We start from the raw sequence: 23,765 nt of genomic DNA on the forward strand, positions 1-23,765 counted from the left end.
ACCGTCGCCACGCCACTAGTTGTCAATGAGAAGATGAGAAAAGAAGATGGATCGGAGAAAGCAGACGCTTCAAGATTTAGAAGTCTTATTGGAAGTCTACTATATCTAACAGCAACAAGACCAGACATCATGTACGCAACGAGTCTACTATTCAGGTACATGCAAAACCATACTCAAATACATTATGGAGCTTCTAAAAGAATACTAAGATACTTGCAAGGTACCATGGACTATGGAATATGGTACAAGCCCACTATAGACTCGAAGCTTCATGGATACACAGACAGTGATTGGGCAGGATCAATGGATGACATGAAAAGTACTTCGGGATACACATTCACACTTGGATCTGGTGTATTCTCATGGATATCAAAGAAACAAGAAACAGTGGCACAATCATCAGCCGAAGCCGAGTACGTCGCAGCCGCAAACTCAGCTAATCAAGCTATATGGCTAAGAAGAATACTAGAAGATATGGGAGAAAAACAAGATGAAGCTACAAAGATATATTGCGACAACAAGTCTGCAATCGTGATGGCAAAGAATCCAGTATTTCATGGTAGAACAAAACACATTGACATCAAATATCATTTTCTTCGAGAAGTCTCCACCAAGAAAGATATTGAATTAAAATACTGCAAGACCGAAGAGCAGGTTGCAGATATTTTCACTAAAGCACTACCAAGACCCAAGTTCGAGTTCCTACGTAATAAGCTCGGAGTAACCTCGAAAAACATTAAGGAGGAGTGTTAAAAATTAATGTTTTTCTGAATTTTTCTAGAAGTAATTAGTAGTAATAGATATTTAAAGATAATTATTAGATATAACTAGAAGTTAAAAGAAGATGGCTTGTAAAAAAAAATCAGATATCTCAAGACACATTAGAACCGACATATGTGTCTATAAAAAGGCAATTTATATTCTCAAATGTGTATGTACAACAAACACAAACAAATTACAATAATATAAAGCCTACTTTTAAAAGTCTTCTCCACTCATTCTATTCTATATCTATACAACTCACTCAAGACAACTTTAATCAATAACATCCATTCTGTTCTAAAAATTAAATTATCTTCATAAACAACTCCCCTCTTGTTTAACATATACGGAGTATTAAATTGATTACTCCTAACTAAAACTAAACAATTACATTCTAAATAATCAAAAATATAAATCAATTCTAACAGTAATAAACATAGCAACACAAGCTCCAAATAAATATAAACATAATGATGTTTACCAGTTTTGTAATATTGACAGTTAGGAATAGGAATGATGTAGTAATAATAAGTATGAATGGATGTACCAAACTTTCTATAACCTCCTTTAACCAGCGATTCATACAACTGCACCGTAATTACATTTACATATTTACATACACATATATAAGACAATAACTAAAAAGTACATAAATACACAAATATAATAATAGTACATCTGAGAAATGCAATGCATACGGTGGAATGGTTGGCGAAGGAACGTCGAGAAATCCATGACAGGAGTTTAATGCCGTTATAACCAACCATTTGTATTTGTATTTGTATTTGTAATCAGTATTAAAATAATGGGAAAACAAAACTGAATTGAGGTGTTGGTGAGTGTTAAAAAAAAGGGGTTTTTTCAGTAAACCCTAAAAACCCCTGAATACATGCAGAGATTAAATAGTTTGACATTTGAGGATTTTGGAAGGAAAACAAAATCAAACACACACCCCTAAATAACCGTACAGTAATCGAAATTTATCTTCTACTCATTTTATCCTTCCTTCCTTCCTTCCAATTTACAAAGCGTGAATTTTAAATCCTATGTGTCAGACTGACCAAAAAATCAGGAACTTCGGTCCACGTGGATTTTTCTGCAAATTAAAAGTTTTTTTAATAAACCAAATTTGCACATGGCATTACCAAACAACGTCTTCTCTTACTCTCTTCACATACCATCGTGTTACTCCAAGATTAACCCAGAATTAACTGCCTCGCCTAATCGATCTGAGAAACACCACGTAATTGAAACCAAATTAAATTAAAAATTAAATCAATCTTCCTTAGACATCTCTCTCCCCACTTTATCTCTTCCTGGAAACCGAAACCCACCAAAAGCTTGATTGGTAAATCAACAATTAATCTTTAGGTTTTAGGATACACCACTATTACCATTTAACTCGGAATCAACCTACGATCAAAACCCGACTGCTCTTGCCGGAATCCGTGCCCAGACGCGTCATGTAGAGTCACTGCCGGAGTATTGCTTTTTCAATTGTACGATCTTTCCCACCAGATTTCGGCGATTGAGCAATCAATGCGAAAGGACCTGTCCCGTTCGATTTTCCTGGCTTTAAATTCCGTTTCTTCATGTAAGTTTTCTCCCCCTTTTTTACACACCCTTAATTTACTAATGGATTGGTATGTTGATTGTTACTAGCCCTGGAAAACAAGCTGCAATTTGTGTTTTTATTTTTACTTCTTGGCGTGCTGCTGCTAAAATACATACATGGAAATATTACTCTTATTTGATTGATGGTCGGAGTTATTAGGGGACAATAGTTTGTTTTCCGGTTTTGGTATTCATCTTACGAATTTGGGTTGGGGGGGCGTCTCTATCTGGCAAATTTAATAAGTTTTGGTGAGTAAAAAAGGGTAAAACAAGTTGTGAACGAGTTTGAAGGTCTCGCAAAGTGTGGCCTTTTAATGCTTTTAATCTCTTCAATTAAGGATTTTTTTGTACTCAGATAATTTTTGTTGTAACACAATCGTGATAAACCACCTCTAAGACATGATATTTATGAAAGTGGGAAAAAGTGATCACAATTTAACCAATAGAATAGCTGGGGATGTATATGATCCAAGCGTGATTTAAAAAAAAAAAACATATTTTTATGTTTCCAATTGAAATACAAATTATGTTGAAACCCTTTATAGGTTTTCGAATCAAGTCCTCCTCAATTACGTCTTTAAGTTCTTCTTTAGGAAGTCGCTTTACTAAAAAGGCCATTTCGTTCTTCTCAAGTTGTATGTGTAGAGGACGATAGCTGTTGATCGAGGCTTTTAATCAGTAATATGTTACTCAGTAGTAGGTAGCAAGTGTAGTGAAGGGAAAATCCATTGTATAATTTTGGTTACATGTTATTATGTATCAACTGCATGTTGCTAACAGTGTATGACTTTATGACCTTAATATGTAACAGGGTTTGGATTTGAGTTCGTATCAATATCTCCGATTCGTTGTAGGTTTGATGGTTTCACCGAATTTCATGTCAGGCTGATTATTTAGAATCTTATTCATTAACTGCTTCTTCATATCAGGTTATTCTCTCTTTATAATATTCTTCCCCAATGTTAATTGGTTATTTGATCTTTCATTACTAATTTAGTTATCATCTGTTGTACCTGTATAGAGGAATAAAAGCAATTAACATGGTTTATTTAATCAATTATAGACGTATATTACCTCATTATCATCTGCTGTAGCCATCTTCAAATTTTTTGTTGATTTTCATAGGTACACAACTGTTATTGCATTGCCTCTTCTAAGCCATGAACACGACTTTCACAAATTTAGTTATAGTTATAATTATATACTTCACTTTGAATTATTCTCGTCCAAACATACAAATAGGATGATTGGGTGAGTTTAAGATCTCTGAATTCAACTATCCCCTTCATATACGTTTCATTAAATTATTGTTAAATTCAAATGCGCAAAGATAAATGTTAAGCTCGATACTTAGCTTTGACCCACAATGGACTGAGCATATTCAAGGAGCTGGTCTTGGTTGAAGTATGTGACCCAAATTTTACAAACTATATAATTAATGATTGTGACCCACATCTCATTTATGATTGATGGTATGTTGATATTTAAGTGCTGAAGTATGTATGCTTTGATGAGATTCATTTGTAACTATGAATTGCAGTTGACGAGGTTTCACGGACACCGTATCAACTCCCTTCAACTTGTGATTGCATCTCTGATGTGGTTATATGGGCATCTTTGTTTGTGTTAAATTAAGTTTCACGAGCTTATAGAATGGTGTTGCGTTATTTTTATTTCGTGGTTAGCACACCAGCAACCATTTCAAGAATCAATTATATAACCCTAGCTCCATAACTTAAATTACAGTCAACACGCTTGAGTGAATAAACCTTCTCCTGTGAGTTGATTTATGTTTTTGATCCGATTTTAAAAAGGTATGTTGTTAGAATATTTAATTACATATTCTTAAAGTACTAGACATAATGTTTAGCATTATCTTCTATTAGCATATCTGCATATTTTTCTTGTCATTTGAGTCTAAAAAAGTTTCATGGCAACGTGCCCTTGTGGAAGACCACAAAAATATCTTTGATCATTAGTTAAGAACGTGTGATCTGAAAATTTTAAAAATATCTTTTGAACTTAAAAATATATGTCTTGTCAAGACAATGGTCTTTAATCTTGAACGAATTGCCTTGGGTTGTGTTTTCGTTCAGGCGGGTCATATATATAGTTGAAAGGGACGCCTGTTAGAAGTCACCTACATTCTATTAATTTATATGCATACTTTCATGTTTTTTTCGAGAGACTTTGGTTATTAAAATAAAATAGGACCAATTAAAGAATGTGCAGATGTCTTTATCTTTTAAATCGATTACATATGTCTTTATCTTTTAAATTTGTTTTTTTAGAAAGGCAAGACCCAAAGTGTAGTAGTCCATGGGTTTGATGTCTTTATGAATTTCAAATTCCAAGTTTGATGTCTTCAAAATTTTATTAGGTAAATATTTAAGACTTGGTAACGTTTAGCACATTTTTTATGAAGTATAATGTTTATCTAAAATTAGTGTCATTGATGATCAACTAATTTGATGGCTAACTCATCTTCCTTTTTGATCTTCGGGTGCTAATGTTGCTAAATTAAGGACAAATAGCAGTACAAGCCTGTAAGATGGAGGACCCTATTTTGAATTAGGTGGTGCAACTCTAGAAGCTAGCGTGGTCAAGTATGCATATCATCATCATCATCATCATCATCATCATCATCATCATCATCATCATCATCATCATCATCATCATCATCATCATCATCATCATCATCATCATCATCATATAGACAAAGTGCTTAATCAACGTGCTTGGTTAACATAGGCTACTGGGTGTAATGTTGCAATGGATATAAAATATAACCCCGAACAAAAAAGGTACTTTCTTGCTTGTGTCAAGTGGGACAGAAGGGCTATGTAAAAGAAGAAAAATAATGTGGAATCATGGGTGGTGAATATGTATCTATCTATGCTATACTATATTATAGGATTTGATTTCTAATATCCCCTACAGTTGTAAAATATTGTATTATAGGTAACTTTAACACGAAAAAATGACTTTATATGTCTGTTACTGATTTAACAACTATAAACGTAAATACTTCTCTTTAGTATTTTGGATTTCCACTTATCACTACTGGTAAATTATGCATAGGTTGTTAAATTGTGCTTAGGTTATATCACATATTTTGTTTGTTTTTGAGTTAGCAATAGTCATGTTTGCTCAATTTGTACGTGGGTTCGATTCGATTTGCTTTTTGGGTGCTTATGAGACTATATCAATCAATAATGAAGGGTTTCTTTATAGTAATTGTATTATGAAGATAATTTGTAATTACATATTATAAGGTTACATATTATAAGGTTAATTGTTTATTGCACCTAATCTAAAAATATTTAACCAAAAATATTTAACCATTGTAATCAAATTTGAATACTCTTGTGTTGTGGCAACGTCCGGATGAATTCGTTCAAATTCTGGAACTAACAAATGGCGGTCAATATGAATGCTATGATCTCCGAAAAGTTATTCATAAATAGGGTCTAAAAAAGGAATCAAAGAAGAAAAGACCAAATTTGTATGTGGCGTCTGGCTGGACTAAGTTTGTCAAATCAAATGGATACTGCGTTGGTGGAAACTGTCTCATTGAATTCTGACGAAGCAAACGTTTGGTTGTTATGTTACAAGATGGAAGACACTGCACAAGGTTGTTGTTTAGGTAGATTCTTTTTTTTTTTCATGTTAAAAATCAACAATTTTACATATATTTGCAGGATAAACACTAAACATGTCGGCTTTATGTAGCCTTAATAATGAAATTAAGATCGTGCTGAACAAATAATAATAAGATAAACGACTAAACCTTCTCGGTTTAACAACAACTAACCTTCTCGGCTAGCAAGAAACCTTCACGGTTTTGTTTATTGATGAAAACTAGAAAAAAGGATAACTGAGTTTCTCCACATACAATTGTACGTGCTAAATAGCTAACAAACTAAAAGATAAACATGAAAAGAAATTAAAGATAAGTAGGAGTCTAAATGCATAACAACTTCCAGTTGCTTCGGCTTATCCTTCAAGAATCGAGTCATGCTGCTACTATCCCTTGGACCCAAAATCCAAGTTGTTGAAAAATGCCTTTAAAGTGAGTGGCCCAATAACTGAGTTCGGACCAGGCCCATCATCGAATGCTTCTGCATCAATCTCCCCCCTTGAGAAAGACTCGACCTCGAGTCAAAATCAGCGACGTCGTCACCGACATAAGGAGAAAGATCGGCAACGTTAAAGGTAGCCGACACATTATAGTGACCGGGCAACTCAATCTTGTACGCGTTATCGTTAAGCTTCTTGAGAACACGAAATGGACCATCAGCACGTGGATTAAGCTTCCCAAAATGACCCGCGGGAAACCTCTCTTTACGTAGGTGAATCCACACAAGATCACCCTCTTTGAACACAACTCTCTTTCTATGAACATCTGCTGTTTGTTTGTAAATCGCATTCTGTTGCACTATGCGGTCACGAACCTGTTGATGGATGGACTGAATATGTGCAGCTTGATCCAAACCATCTTGATGATCACCATTCGGTAAAGCTCGGGGCAAAAAGTCTAGTGGTGTAATAGGATTACGCCCATAGACAATCTCAAAAGGGGTGCGACCAGTACTCCTGTTAACTGAACGATTGTATGCAAATTCCGCTTGTGGTAGTGTCACATCCCACTGTTTAGGGTGATCACCCACCAAGCTTCGCAATATATTACCCAGGCTGCGATTAGTTACTTCTGTCTTACTGTCAGTTTGTGGATGATGAGAGCTGCTAAACTGTAATTTAGATCCCACACGAGCCCATAGTGTACGCCAAAAATGACTCACAAACTTCACGTCTCGATCTGAGGTTAAAGTTTTAGGAATGCCGTGGAGTTTAACAATCTCAGCGAAGTAGAGACGGGCAACCTGACTAGCATCAAAAGTCTTGTGACATGGGACAAAGTGTGCCATCTTCGAGAAACGATCGACCACCACCATAATTGAGTCTTTATTACGCTGTGTTCGAGGCAAACCCAATACAAAATCAAGGGAAATATCCTCCCATGGACCCTTCGAAACAGGCAGGGGAGTATACAAACCATGATTAGTGCCATGAGTCTTTGCGATATGGCTTATCCGACAGCGAGCAATGATCCTGTTAACGTCCTTCACCATGTTGGGCCAAAAAAATTGATCATGGATTAATGCTAGAGTCTTGTTCACACCAAAGTGTCCCCCTAAACCACCTCCATGACTCTCGAGTATAATAGCATCACGGAGTGACCCCCTGGGAATGCAAAGTCGACGTCCCTTAAACAAGTAACCATCATGGATAAAAAAAGACTTGAAGGTACCTTGTGAACATTTAAGCCATGTATCTTTAAAATCCAGATCATCCTGATACCGTGACCTCCATGCATCGAAACCAGTCACGCGAATATGCATGGTGCCTAAGAGAGTATGCCTTCGGCTCAAGGCATCTGCAACCTGATTGAGTGCGCCTGCTTTGTGTTTTATAACGAAAGAAAATGCTTGTAATGATTCCACCCATTTAGCATGACGAGGGCTTAATTTGTGGTGACCGTTTATGTACTTTAAAGATTCATGATCAGAGTACAACACGAACTCAGAAGGTAACAAATAATGCCTCCATGTCTCTAAAGTACGGACTATCGCATAAAATTCCCTATCATAGGTGGAGTATTTTCTGCGTGCCTCGTTCAATTTTTCACTAAAATAAGCGATGGGCCGGTTATTTTGACTCAAGACACCCCCAATCCCAACTCCGGATGCATCGCACTCAACCTGAAAAACATCATGAAAATTAGGTAACGCTAGAATCGGTGCTTGGGTTACCTTGGATTTTAATTCATTGAACGCATCAGTGGCAGCTTGCGTCCAAACAAAACGGCCTTGTTTCATACATTCTGTCACAGGTGCGATGATGGAGCTGAAGTTCTTAATGAAACGCCGATAGAATGAGGCTAACCCGTGGAAACTATGGGTCTCATGAATATTAGCAGGAATTGGGCAGCTTGTTATGGCTGCGATTTTGGCCTCATCCATTTTAATACCTTCGCCCGAAATGACATAGCCCAAAAAACACACCTCGTTGGTCAAAAAATGACACTTTTGTTCATTTGCGTATAGCTGCTGTTCCCGAAGTACTATAAACACTTCACGAAGATGTTGCAAGTGTTGTTCCGTGGTTTTGCTATATATCAAAATATCATCAAAATAAACAACGACAAAACGACCAATAAAAGGTTTAAAAACCTGGTTCATGAGGCGCATGAATGTGCTAGGCGCATTCGAGAGACCAAACGGCATCACCATCCATTCATAGAGACCATCTTGCGTCTTAAAAGCCGTTTTCCACTCGTCGCCCGGCCGCATACGGATTTGATGGTAGCCACTACGCAAGTCGATCTTATAAAAAACCGTGGCGCCATGTAGTTGATCTATAAGATCATCGAACCTAGGAATGGGGAATCTATATTTAATGGTGATCTTATTCACTGCCCTGCTATCAACACACATTCGAAATCCACCCCCTTGTTTCGGAACTAATAAAGCGGGCACGGCACACGGACTCATACTTTCCCGTATCAACCCCTTGTCCAATAGTTCGGTCACCTGTCGTTGGAGCTCCTCAAACTCCTTGGGATTCATACGATATGTTGGTTTGTTAGGGATAGAGGCACCCGGAATAAAGTCAATGCAATGTTGGATGTCCAACATCGGTGGTTAGCCCGATGGAATCTCTTCGAGTAGGACATCACGAAAATCAGTGAGTAATGGTTGCACTTCGGGTGGAGTGTGACTAACTATCGTGTTACCTTCTTGAATAACTAAAGCAAATATTAATGGGTTCATCTTGGTGACCAATTCGAAGGCACCCTTATTCAGGAAAAGGGTAGGTTCGGTTTCTGCAGTCTGCCTCGTGTCCAATGGGGCAAGGACAATGTTAACACCATCTTTAAAGAAACTATATGTGTTGCGATACCCGTCATGTTTTGTCTTGCGGTCAAACTGCCACGGGCGTCCCAAGAGGAGGTGGCACGCATCCATCGGGATCACTTCGCACCAAACTTCATCATGATATTTTTGGCCAATAGAAAACTTCACTAAACATCGTTTAGTAACCTTGATGTGCGCGCCTCGCTTCAACCATGTAAGCTGATACGGTTCCGGGTGATTTCCGCTTGTAAACCTAATTTGTCAACCATTTCCTTGGAAACACTGTTCTCACAACTGCCACCATCAATAACCATTGTGCAAACCTTTCCCTTTGTTGTGACCTTAGTCCGAAAAATATTATTTCTAAGCCATAAAAAATTATCAGTAGGTTGTGAAGTAGTGTTGTTAAGCACATGCCGTATGACCAAGGCTTCCCCTTTATCTGGGTACACGACTTCCTCCTGAGCAAAATTGTTATCCTCCTGTTCTTCGTCTGATTGATAGTTCACGATCTCAGAATCATCCCAAACGGTATTAACGTGTTTGTTGGGGCATTCGCGGGCATAATGCCCCATACCTTGACACTTATAACATTTAGGAGGTCTGCTATTTGTATTTCGCTGTGGTGTGCTAGTCCCAATGCCCCCTTTATTTTTGTCAGTAGGGGAGACAATAGGTTTTGGCGGGTTTGTATTTCGCACAAAAGGGGATCGAGCCTTCCCTTTATTCAGTTGCTTCTCGACCTTTAATGCAAGACGACAGACATCTGTATAAGTCCAGTAAGGTTGTAAACAAACGATGTCTGCAATCTCAGGTTTAATACTCCCTAGAAATCGAGCAATGAGTTGTTCTTCTTCTTCGTTGACATCACAGCGCATGCGTAGCTTATCGAATTCGTGAATATGTTCTTCCATGGAAAGGTTTTGTTGGCGGAAATTATGGTACTCGACAAAAGCCTCTTGTCTGTGATTTTGGGGTAAGAATTTATCCCGCATTAATTTCTTCATCTTGTCCCATGTTTCAACTTTGGATTTGCGAGCAAGAGCCCGTTGTTTCCTAACATGGTCCCACCAAAGTGAAGCGTGCTTCCGGAGCTTAAGAGCAACAAGCTTCACTTTCAATTTTTTGGGAATGTCCTTGATGTCAAATACACGTTCCACCGTGCTCAACCAATCAAGAAAATCGTTGGGATGTGCTGCACCATTAAACTCGGGAATCTCTACTTTCATCCTAATACTACGTAAAGGATCATCATCATGCCTTCTACGATAACCCCTCGGGCCAGCGAACGGGTTTCTGTCTTCTTCGCAACGACCAAGAGAAGAATCAGACCCGGAATCCTCATCTTCCCGATGGCTATTCATCTCCAATTCTGCGATTCGTTGCTGCAGCCTTTCGATTTCAACATATGGATCAGGGTTACTAATTCGAACAGATCGGTAAGCACCACGACGAGGTTGTTGTTCAGCCATCCTGGACTCCTGATACCAAATAATGAAATTAAGATCGTGCTGAACAAATAATAATAAGATAAACGACTAAACCTTCTCGGTTTAGCAACAACTAACCTTCTCGGCTAGCAAGAAACCTTCACGGTTTTGTTTATTGATGAAAACTAGAAAAAAGGATAACTGAGTTTCTCCACATACAATTGTACGTGCTAAATAGCTAACAAACTAAAAGATAAACATGAAAAGAAATTAAAGATAAGTAGGAGTCTAAATGCATAACAACTTCCAGTTGCTTCGGCTTATCCTTCAAGAATCGAGTCATGCTGCTACTATCCCTTGGACCCAAAATCCAAGTTGTTGAAAAATGCCTTTAAAGTGAGTGGCCCAATAACTGAGTTCAGACCAGGCCCATCATCGAATGCTCCTGCATCACTTAATATTTGCGTTTTGTGTAAAACAATGTTTCACTTATGCACTTTAGTTGATGTACTTACATATAAATTTTCTACTGTTGGTCATGGGTTTTGTCTTTTGTTAATATCGAAATTAGTAGCCTTAATCTATGTTTTTTGTGTAAATTAAAAAAAGACTGAAACTAATTATGTTTATTTCATCCACAGAAATACTTGTGATACTCTCTTTATTATACCGTTAATTTAAATACCATATGTGTTTCCAGATAATTTGTTTAAGATTCGCCGTGAAACGCACGGGCTCTTAATAGCTAGTATATTCATATTATATATTTACTTGTTTAATGCCCGCGAATTCGCGGGGCTACTTTATGGGACCAAACAAGTATTATTTAGAAAGTACTTAATGTGAAACATTATATTATTTGCGTGGTTTTTAGTAACGGACACAATCATAGAATATTGTTATATAGTTGTTGAGCAAAGGATAGAAAATAAATCCGTAAATGCAAGTCTAAACATACTTTATAAATTATATATTAAGGCCCGCGATTTCGCGGGCACTATTCTATGAGTGTTATCGAAAGTGTGATGATTTAAGTAAGTAGCTTTATACATCAGTAGCTTTATACATAAAGACATATTGATAATGAAATCTAAGTTTTTACACATGGATAAATAAGCAGACACAAGGATACTTACAACAATTGTAATTATTAAATAGAGAACAATAAAGTGTAAACCAATCTGAAGAAGTGGTATGGTTCCTTTCCGGATCATGCCTTCACCACCTATTGGCCAATGATGCGACTAAACATGAAATCCATTTAATTAGGCACACATTAGGCTCCAATAACAAATTCTCTCAAAACCTTTGGATTTAATTCTATAACACCCCAGATTTTTTTTTATATAGCGGAAGACCAATTTAACTAATACATAAGTTAAAAATGTATATATACATATATAATCCACTTAATGATAACACGTTAATAAATAAACGACCGGGTGTTATATTAAAATGTAAATACAACTTTAATAGAAAAGATGCGACATCAGAGTTTCCGGCTTTGTCAAACATATCTTCCAACATCCCATCTTCGCCCTGATAACTAGCATACAACAAATCCATAACCTGCAAAGAAGATGTGGGGGATTAGCACGAAGCTAAGTGAGTGTAACTAACTACATGCAATAGTATACAGGAACTGTCATACTAATCATGTCACAAAGTCTAACACACAAACATCACCCAAGTGCCGTCTACAGAGACTCTGGCGGCTCGGCCAGACCATTAACCACCAGCTGATCGGACTGGGGCTTACCAGAAGTTCCTCCACCACCGTGTTGTATATATATAATCCACACGCGACGGACGCGTCATTCACATATATATACACCACGATTGTCTAGGCTACCACATGAGGAACCCAACCCGCAGGTTGATCTCTTCTACCGAGGCTACCATACAATAGGGACGCACTGGGCTCCAGCAAACAAGCATCAACTAACATGCAGTCATCACAAGTACTAACTAACCACAATAATAAGTATATCTAACAAGCATGGCAATCATAATATAACATGCTTCTATATACTATATACTCCAGTTAGTCCCACTCACCGATACAGACATCACTCGGTAGTCTAATGTCACCGAGTCTTCTCCTCGTCTGTATCACCTGAAAACAATACTCACAAGTTAGTTATAATATTATGATCATCAAAATACAAACGGGCAGCATAACGGCTAAAAAAAATCAACACTTGGTAAAATTTTACACTGCCAAAGACACTCGGTCGACTGTCAGAGACAGTCGGCCGACTGTCTACACTCACTCGGCCGAGTGTCTAGACACTCGGTCGATGGTCTCTCACAGACACACTATGCTGATGGTCGAGTCAGTCGGTCGATGGTCGAGTCAGTCGGTCGATGGTCAAGAGACAGTCGGCCGACTGTGTTTATCTGCAGAAGCTGAAGAACAAAGTGACGGGTTTCACCCAAAATCGACCAATTCTTGCTCTAGAGCTCGATTACGTCCTCAAAACTGACCAAATCAAAGACACTAACCATGTAGAAACATAAACTCACAAGATTTGGACTCAAACAACATCAAATCTAACCACTTTGACCCAAATTACACACTTTGTAAAAACTTACACAATAACTCCATTTTCTTGAAGATTAAAGCATGAAAACTTGTGATTCTTACCTTGATAGAATCAGTAGACAACAAAGAACACGATTCTAAGATCAATTTGAGCCCAAGAACAAGTTTTGATGATTAGGGTTTGGTGAGATGGAGATGAACGTACGGAAGTAATATTTGGGGAAGAATCTAGAAAAATGAAGATAATTCTCCCCACCTACACACTTAAGGGTTAAAAACCCATACATCACAACACACGGGTATTTATCAGTTATCTGAATTCTTTCGTATCTCATTTGGTGACCCAAACAAAGTCCAAATTAAATAAACAAACCTGTTCTGTGACCCTTGTCACAAACTGGTCCTAACCACATCATTATTTTATAATAAATATAATATAAAAATAAAAGTATTTAATAACACCACACAATCTGAGGGCAAAATAGTAATCTAACAGCTAGGCCCGCTTCGAGGGTGTTACAAATCTACCCCCCTTAAAGAGATTCCGTCCTCGGAATCTACTAAGTCATAGCCAACACGGGTCACAGGTAACAAATACCAACACAATTGGTCACACCGGTAGCTACACCAAAACAGATCCTAAGATAACAAGCATTACCAAGGTTCATTAGTTTTCTCATCTGCCAACCTATAAGCGAAAATCATTAATTTAAATACTCACCGTCACTAAGTCAATGCTAACCCTTTCTGTTACGACCAACTCCAATCATGCAACACAACATTCAGATAATTTATCCCGCAATTGTCTATAGCATCACAATTATCGCTTGAAGGGGTAACCAAGTACCAACAATCAACTGTTTAACAAGGGCCGTGCACGTCATCTTTTATCCTAGCGCTATGCTAAGAGGATAACGATTAAATAATTCAACACTAGATGCAATCAACATTCATTCAAATACAAGACAACCCAAAAGTATAATATGAAATGTCCCGTTCTTATTGATTAAAAACGTTCCATATTAATTGATTTCGTTGCGAGGTTTTGACCTCTATATGAGACGTTTTTCAAAGACTGCATTCATTTTAAAACAAACCATAACCTTTATTTCATCAATAAAGGTTTAAAAAGCTTTACGTAGATTATCAAATAATGATAATCTAAAATATCCTGTTTACACACGACCATTACATAATGGTTTACAATACAAATATGTTACAACAAAATAAGTTTCTTGAATGCAGTTTTTACATAATATCATACAAGCATGGACTCCAAATCTCGTCCTTATTTAAGTATGTGATAGCGAAAGCTCTTAATAATCACCTGAGAATAAACATGCTTAAAACGTCAACAAAAATGTTGGTGAGTTATAGGTTTAACCTATATATATCAAATCATAATAATAGACCACAAGATTTCATATTTCAATACACATCCCATACATAGAGATAAAAATCATTCATATGGTGAACACCTGGTAACCGACATTAACAAAATGCATATATAAGAATATCCCCATCATTCCGGGACACCCTTCGGATATGATATAAATTTCGAAGTACTAAAGCATCCGGTACTTTGGATGGGGCTTGTTGGGCCCGATAGATCTATCTTTAGGATTCGCGTCAATTAGGGTGTCTGTTCCCTAATTCTTAGATTACCAGACTTAATAAAAAGGGGCATATTCGATTTCGATAATTCAACCATAGAATGTAGTTTCACGTACTTGTGTCTATTTTGTAAATCATTTATAAAACCTGCATGTATTCTCATCCCAAAAATATTAGATTTTAAAAGTGGGACTATAACTCACTTTCACAGATTTTTACTTCGTCGGGAAGTAAGACTTGGCCACTGGTTGATTCACGAACCTATAACAATATATACATATATATCAAAGTATGTTCAAAATATATTTACAACACTTTTAATATATTTTGATGTTTTAAGTTTATTAAGTCAGCTGTCCTCGTTAGTAACCTACAACTAGTTGTCCACAGTTAGATGTACAGAAATAAATCGATAAATATTATCTTGAATCAATCCACGACCCAGTGTATACGTATCTCAGTATTGATCACAACTCAAACTATATATATTTTGGAATCAACCTCAACCCTGTATAGCTAACTCCAACATTCACATATAGAGTGTCTATGGTTGTTCCGAAATATATATAGATGTGTCGACATGATAGGTCGAAACATTGTATACGTGTCTATGGTATCTCAAGATTACATAATATACAATACAAGTTGATTAAGTTATGGTTGGAATAGATTTGTTACCAATTTTCACGTAGCTAAAATGAGAAAAATTATCCAATCTTGTTTTACCCATAACTTCTTCATTTTAAATCCGTTTTGAGTGAATCAAATTGCTATGGTTTCATATTGAACTATATTTTATGAATCTAAACAGAAAAAGTATAGGTTTATAGTCGGAAAAATAAGTTACAAGTCGTTTTTGTAAAGGTAGTCATTTCAGTCGAAAGAACGACGTCTAGATGACCATTTTAGAAAACATACTTCCACTTTGAGTTTAACCATAATTTTTGGATATAGTTTCATGTTCATAATAAAAATCATTTTCTCAGAAAAACAACTTTTAAATCAAAGTTTATCATAGTTTTTAATTAACTAACCCAAAACAGCCCGCGGTGTTACTACGACGGCGTAAATCCGGTTTTACGGTGTTTTTCGTGTTTCCAGGTTTTAAATCATTAAGTTAGCATATCATATAGATATAGAACATGTGTTTAGTTGATTTTAAAAGTCAAGTTAGAAGGATTAACTTTTGTTTGCGAACAAGTTTAGAATTAACTAAACTATGTTCTAGTGATTACAAGTTTAAACCTTCGAATAAGATAGCTTTATATGTATGAATCGAATGATGTTATGAACATCATTACTACCTTAAGTTCCTTGGATGAACCTACTGGAAAAGAGAAAAATGGATCTAGCTTCAATGGATCCTTGGATGGCTCAAAGTTCTTGAAGCAAAATCATGACACGAAAACAAGTTCAAGTAAGATCATCACTTGAAATAAGATTGTTATAGTTATAGAAATTGAACCAAAGTTTGAATATGATTATTACCTTGTATTAGAATGATAACCTACTGTAAGAAACAAAGATTTCTTGAGGTTGGATGATCACCTTACAATATTGGAAGTGAGCTAGCAATCTTGAAAGTATTCTTGATTTTATGAAACTAGAACTTTTGGAATTTATGAAGAACACTTAGAACTTGAAGATAGAACTTGAGAGAGATCAATTAGATGAAGAAAATTGAAGAATTAAAGTGTTTGTAGGTGTTTTTGGTCGTTGGTGTATGGATTAGATATAAAGGATATGTAATTTTGTTTTCATGTAAATAAGTCATGAATGATTACTCATATTTTTGTAATTTTATGAGATATTTCATGCTAGTTGCCAAATGATGGTTCCCACATGTGTTAGGTGACTCACATGGTCTGCTAAGAGCTGATCATTGGAGTGTATATACCAATAGTACATACATCTAAAAGCTGTGTATTGTACGAGTACGAATACGGATGCATACGAGTAGAATTGTTGATGAAACTGAACGAGGATGTAATTGTAATCATTTTTGTTAAGTAGAAGTATTTTGATAAGTGTCTTGAAGTCTTCTAAAAGTGTATGAATACATATTAAAACACTACATGTATATACATTTTAACTGAGTCGTTAAGTCATCGTTAGCCGTTACATGTAAGTGTTGTTTTGAAACCTTTAGGTTAACGATCTTGTTAAATGTTGTTAACCCAATGTTTATAATATCAAATGAGATTTTAAATTATTATATTATCATGATATTATGATGTACGAATATCTCTTAATACGATATATATACATTAAATGTCTTTACAACGATAATCGTTACATATATGTCTCGTTTAAAAATCATTAAGTTAGTAGTCTTGTTTTTACATATGTCATTGTTAATATACTTAATGATATGTTTACTTATCATAGTATCATGTTAACTATATATATATCCATATATATGTCATCATATAGTTTTTACAAGTTTTAACGTTCGTGAATCACCGGTCAACTTGGGTGGTCAATTGTCTATATGAAACATATTTCAATTAATCAAGTCTTAACAAGTTTGATTGCTTAACATGTTGGAAACATTTAATCATGTAAATATCAATCTCAATTAATATATATAAACATGGAAAAGTTCGGGTCACTACAGTACCTACCCGTTAAATAAATTTCGTCCCGAAATTTTAAGCTGTTGAAGGTGTTGACGAATCTTCTGGAAATAGATGCGGGTATTTCTTCTTCATCTGATCTTCACGCTCCCAGGTGAACTCGGGTCCTCTACGAGCATTCCATCGAACCTTAACAATTGGTATCTTGTTTTGCTTAAGTCTTTTAACCTCACGATCCATTATTTCGACGGGTTCTTCGATGAATTGAAGTTTTTCGTTGATTTGGATTTCATCTAACGGAATAGTGAGATCTTCTTTAGCAAAACATTTCTTCAAATTCGAGACGTGGAAAGTGTTATGTACAGCCGCGAGTTGTTGAGGTAACTCAAGTCGGTAAGCTACTGGTCCGACACGATCAATAATCTTGAATGGTCCAATATACCTTGGATTTAATTTCCCTCGTTTACCAAATCGAACAACGCCTTTCCAAGGTGCAACTTTAAGCATGACCATCTCTCCAATTTCAAATTCTATATCTTTTCTTTTAATGTCAGCGTAGCTCTTTTGTCGACTTTGGGCGGTTTTCAACCGTTGTTGAATTTGGATGATCTTCTCGGTAGTTTCTTGTATAATCTCCGGACCCGTAATCTGTCTATCCCCCACTTCACTCCAACAAATCGGAGACCTGCACTTTCTACCATAAAGTGCTTCAAACGGCGCCATCTCAATGCTTGAATGGTAGCTGTTGTTGTAGGAAAATTCTGCTAACGGTAGATGTCGATCCCAACTATTTCCGAAATCAATAACACATGCTCGTAGCATGTCTTCAAGCGTTTGTATCGTCCTTTCGCTCTGCCCATCAGTTTGTGGATGATAGGCAGTACTCATGTCTAGACGAGTTCCTAATGCTTGCTGTAATGTCTGCCAGAATCTTGAAATAAATCTGCCATCCCTATCAGAGATAATAGAGATTGGTATTCCATGTCTGGAGACGACTTCCTTCAAATACACTCGTGCTAACTTCTCCATCTTGTCATCTTCTCTTATTGGTAGGAAGTGTGCGGATTTGGTGAGACGATCAACTATTACCCAAATAGTATCAAAACCACTTGCAGTCCTTGGCAATTTAGTGATGAAATCCATGGTAATGTTTTCCCATTTCCATTCCGGGATTTCGGGTTGTTGAAGTAGACCTGATGGTTTCTGATGCTCAGCTTTGACCTTAGAACACGTCAAACATTCTCCTACGTATTTAGCAACATCGGCTTTCATACCCGGCCACCAAAAATGTTTCTTGAGATCCTTGTACATCTTCCCCGTTCCAGGATGTATTGAGTATCTGGTTTTATGAGCTTCTCTAAGTACCATTTCTCTCATATCTCCAAATTTTGGTACCCAAATCCTTTCAGCCCTATACCGGGTTCCGTCTTCCCGAATATTAAGATGCTTCTCCGATCCTTTGGGTATTTCATCCTTTAAATTTTCCTCTTTTAAAACTCCTTGTTGCGCCTCCTTTATTTGAGTAGTAAGGTTATTATGAATCATTATATTCATAGATTTTACTCGAATGGGTTCTCTGTCCTTCCTGCTCAAGGCATCGGCTACCACATTTGCCTTCCCCGGGTGGTAACGAATCTCAAAGTCGTAATCATTCAATAATTCAATCCACCTACGCTGCCTCATATTCAGTTGTTTCTGATTAAATATGTGTTGAAGACTTTTGTGGTCGGTATATATAATACTTTTGACCCCATATAAGTAGTGCCTCCAAGTCTTTAATGCAAAAACAACCGCGCCTAATTCCAAATCATGCGTCGTATAATTTTGTTCGTGAATCTTCAATTGTCTAGACGCATAAGCAATCACCTTCGTTCGTTGCATTAATACACAACCGAGACCTTGCTTTGATGCGTCACAATAAATCACAAAATCATCATTCCCTTCAGGCAATGACAATATAGGTGCCGTAGTTAGCTTTTTCTTCAATAACTGAAAAGCTTTCTCTTGTTCATCATTCCATTCAAATTTCTTCCCTTTATGCGTTAATGCAGTCAAGGGTTTTGCTATTCTGGAAAAGTCTTGGATGAACCTTCTGTAGTAACCAGCTAGTCCTAAAAACTGGCGTATGTGTTTTGGAGTTTTCGGGGTTTCCCACTTTTCAACAGTTTCTATCTTTGCCGGATCCACCTTAATACCTTCTTTGTTCACTATGTGACCGAGGAATTGCACTTCTTCCAACCAAAATGCACACTTTGAAAACTTAGCGTACAATTCTTCCTTCCTCAATACTTCTAACACCTTTCTCAAATGTTCACCGTGTTCTTGGTCATTCTTTGAGTAAATAAGTATGTCATCAATGAAAACAATGACAAACTTGTCAAGGTATGGTCCACACACTCGGTTCATAAGGTCCATGAACACAGCTGGTGCATTAGTTAAACCAAACGGCATGACCATAAACTCGTAATGACCGTAACGTGTTCTGAAAGCAGTCTTTGGAATATCATCTTCTTTCACCCGCATTTGATGATACCCGGAACGTAAGTCAATCTTTGAATAAACAGACGAGCCTTGTAGTTGATCAAATAAGTCATCGATTCTCGGTAGTGGGTAGCGGTTCTTGATGGTAAGTTTGTTCAACTCTCGGTAGTCGATACACAACCTGAATGTACCATCTTTCTTCTTGACAAACAAAACAGGAGCTCCCCATGGTGATGTGCTTGGTCGAATGAAACCACGCTCTAAAAGTTCTTGTAATTGGCTTTGTAGTTCTTTCATCTCGCTGGGTGCGAGTCTGTAAGGAGCACGAGCTATTGGTGCAGCTCCTGGTACAAGATCTATTTGAAATTCAACGGATCGATGTGGGGGTAATCCCGGTAATTCTTTCGGAAATACATCGGGAAATTCTTTTGCAATGGGAACATCATTGATGCTCTTTTCTTCAGTTTGTACTTTCTCGACGTGTGCTAGAACAGCATAGCAACCTTTTCTTATTAGTTTTTGTGCCTTCAAATTACTAATAAGATGTAGCTTCGTGTTGCCCTTTTCTCCGTACACCATTAAGGGTTTTCCTTTTTCTCGTATAATGCGAATTGCATTTTTGTAACAAACGATCTCTGCTTTCACTTCTTTCAACCAGTCCATACCGATTATCACATCAAAACTCCCTAACTCTACTGGTATCAAATCAATCTTAAATGTTTCGCTAACCAGTTTAATTTCTCGATTCCGACATATATTATCTGCTGAAATTAATTTACCATTTGCTAATTCGAGTAAAAATTTACTATCCAAAGGCGTCAATGGACAACTTAATTTAGCACAAAAATCTCTACTCATATAGCTTCTATCCGCACCCGAATCAAATAAAACGTAAGCAGATTTATTGTCAATAAGAAACGTACCCGTAACAAGCTCCGGGTCTTCCTGTGCCTCTGCCGCATTAATATTGAAAACTCTTCCGCGGCCTTGTCCATTCGTGTTCTCCTGGTTCGGGCAATTTCTAATAATGTGGCCCGGTTTTCCACATTTATAACAAACTACATTGGCATAACTTGCTCCGACACTACTTGCTCCGCCATTACTCGTTCCGACACCATTTGTTCCTTTCGTTCTGTTAACCCCTGGTCCGTAGACATCACACTTCGCCGCGCTATGACCATTTCTTTTACACTTGTTGCAAAATTTGGTGCAGAACCCCGAGTGATACTTTTCACACCTTTGGCATAGCTGCTTCTGATTGTTGTTGTTGCGGTTATTATTGTTGTTGGGATGATTGTTGTAGCTGCTGTTGTTGTTGTTGTTGTTGTTGTTGTTGTTGTTGGGCCGTTTGTGGTAGTTGCGATTGATGTTGCGATTGTTGGGATAATTGTTGCGATTGATGTTGTTGTTGTATTGGTGATTCTTATCACCATTTTCCTCCCACTTTCTTTTGACTTGCTTCACATTGGCCTCTTCAGCAGTCTGTTCTTTAATTCTTTCTTCAATCTGGTTCACTAGTTTGTGAGCCATTCTACATGCCTGTTGTATGGAGGCGGGCTCGTGTGAACTTATATCTTCTTGGATTCTTTCCGGTAATCCTTTCACAAACGCGTCGATCTTCTCTTCCTCATCTTCGAATGCTCCCGGACACAATAGGCACAATTCTGTGAATCGTCTTTCGTACGTGGTAATATCAAATCCTTGGGTTCGTAACCCTCTAAGTTCTGTCTTGAGCTTATTGACCTCGGTTCTGGGACGGTACTTCTCGTTCATCAAGTGCTTGAATGCTGACCACGGTAGTGCGTACGCATCGCCTTGTCCCACTTGCTCTAGATAGGTATTCCACCATGTTAACGCAGAACCTGTGAAGGTATGCGTAGCGTACTTCACTTTGTCCTCTTCAGTACACTTACTTATGGCAAACACCGATTCGACCTTCTCGGTCCACCGTTTCAATCCTATCGGTCCTTCGGTTCCATCAAATTCCAAAGGTTTGCAGGCAGTGAATTCTTTGTAGGTGCATCCTACACGATTTCCTGTACTGCTAGATCCAAGGTTATTGTTGGTATGTAGCGCAGCCTATACTGCGGCTATGTTTGAAGCTAGAAAAGTACGGAATTCCTCTTCATTCATATTCACAGTGTGTCGAGTAGTCGGTGCCATTTCCTTCAAAATAGTCAAATGGAACAAGTTAATCATACAGAATATTAAGAGTAGTTAATAGTATTTCGTAGCATAATATGAACTCATTTATAAAAGCTTTTTCTTCATATTAGCGTTTTATAAGTTTAAATTCGGGTAGTACCTACCCGTTAAGTTCATACTTAGTAGCTAATATACAATTCAACTACTACAATTCTATATGAAAAACTGATTATAATAATATTTCGCGTTCAAACTTTTATACAATATTTTACAAACTTACAATACCGCTTATTTTACATAAAGCATGAAATATAGCACACAATAACTTTGATACAAGATAGTTGTGAAGATAATTCTAGCTAGTACACAAGTCGTTCAGCAAAGGCAATAAAGACACGTAATTCATACGTCCAGAAACAAGTCATGCATTCTGGTTTTACTAGGACTACTTCCCATCCTTGGTCTTGTGCAACATAACCGTTATGGCCGTTGACAAGACAGCGTGTTGTAACGTCGTCAAAGGGACGAGGGTTACGTAATGTCCAACAGTCCCGTAATAATCTAAAAACCTCATTTCTTACCCCAATTACCGACTCCGTCACTTGTGGAAACGTTTTGTTTAATAGTTGTAGCCCGATGTTCTTGTTCTCACTTTGGTGAGAAGCGAACATTACTAATCCGTAAGCATAACATGCTTCTTTATGTTGCATGCAAGCCGCTTTTTCTAAATCACGAAGTCCAATATTCGGATATATTGAGTCAAAATAATTTCTTAACCCGTTGCGTAAAATAGCATTTGGGTTCCCCGCAATATATGCGTCAAAGTAAACACATCGTAACTTATGGGTTTCCCAATGTGATATCCCCCATCTTTCAAACGAAAGTCTCTTATAAACCAAGACATTCTTGGAACGTTCTTCGAATGTCTTACAAACTGATCTCGCCTTAAATAGTTGTGCCGAGGAATTCTGGCCGACTCTAGACAAGATTTCATCAATCATGACTCCGGGTAGGTCTCTTAAAATATTGGGTTGTCTATCCATTTTGTGTTTTTAAACTGTAAAATAGACAAGAGTTAGATTCATAAAAAAAATACTTATTAATACAAGCAATTTTTACATATATCATAAAGCATAAGAACACTATATTACATATATTACACCACACGAATACAACTATCTTATTCCGACTCGCTCGTTTCTTTCTTCGGTTTTGGTTCATTTTGCCAAGTTTCTAGGGATATATGATGTTCCCCTAATACGAGCCGTCGTTGTCCACATTGGTTTAGAAAAACCTGGTGGTTTAGAGGTTCCCGGGTCATTGTTACAACTTAAGAACTTCGGGGGTTGACGATACATATAAAGTTCATCGGGGTTGGAATTAGATTTCTCTATTTTTATGCCCTTTCCCTTATTATTTTCTTTTGCCTTTTTAAATTCAGTTGGGGTAATTTCTATAACATCATTGGAATTCTCGTCGGAATCCGATTCATCGGAGAATTGGTAATCCTCCCAATATTTTGCTTCCTTCGCGGAAACACCATTGACCATAATTAACCTTGGTCGGTTGGTTGAGGATTCTCTTTTACTTAACCGTTTTATTATTTCCCCCACCGGTTCCGATTCTTCTTCCGGTTCCGATTCTTCGTCCGGTTCCGATTCTTCTTCCGGTTCCGACTCTT

At 37.2% G+C, this 23,765-nt stretch overlaps 1 long non-coding RNA gene across 2 annotated transcripts; it reads left to right on the top strand.

The window, feature by feature from the left end:
- The first annotated feature begins 1,913 nt into the window (after positions 1–1,913).
- On the top strand, positions 1,914–5,031 carry LOC139840138 (uncharacterized). 2 transcript variants are annotated; one of them, XR_011757248.1, is made up of 4 exons: positions 1,914–2,356; positions 3,188–3,305; positions 3,917–4,190; positions 4,902–5,031. It is a non-coding gene; the product is annotated as an uncharacterized lncRNA (long non-coding RNA). The 2 variants fall into 2 exon arrangements; XR_011757247.1 differs by having other exon boundaries at positions 3,917–5,025.
- Positions 5,032–23,765: the final 18,734 nt, after the last annotated feature.

This window comes from Rutidosis leptorrhynchoides, chromosome 4 (genome assembly GCF_046630445.1).
Source record: "Rutidosis leptorrhynchoides isolate AG116_Rl617_1_P2 chromosome 4, CSIRO_AGI_Rlap_v1, whole genome shotgun sequence".
In the NCBI taxonomy this organism is placed as follows: domain Eukaryota; kingdom Viridiplantae; phylum Streptophyta; class Magnoliopsida; order Asterales; family Asteraceae; genus Rutidosis; species Rutidosis leptorrhynchoides.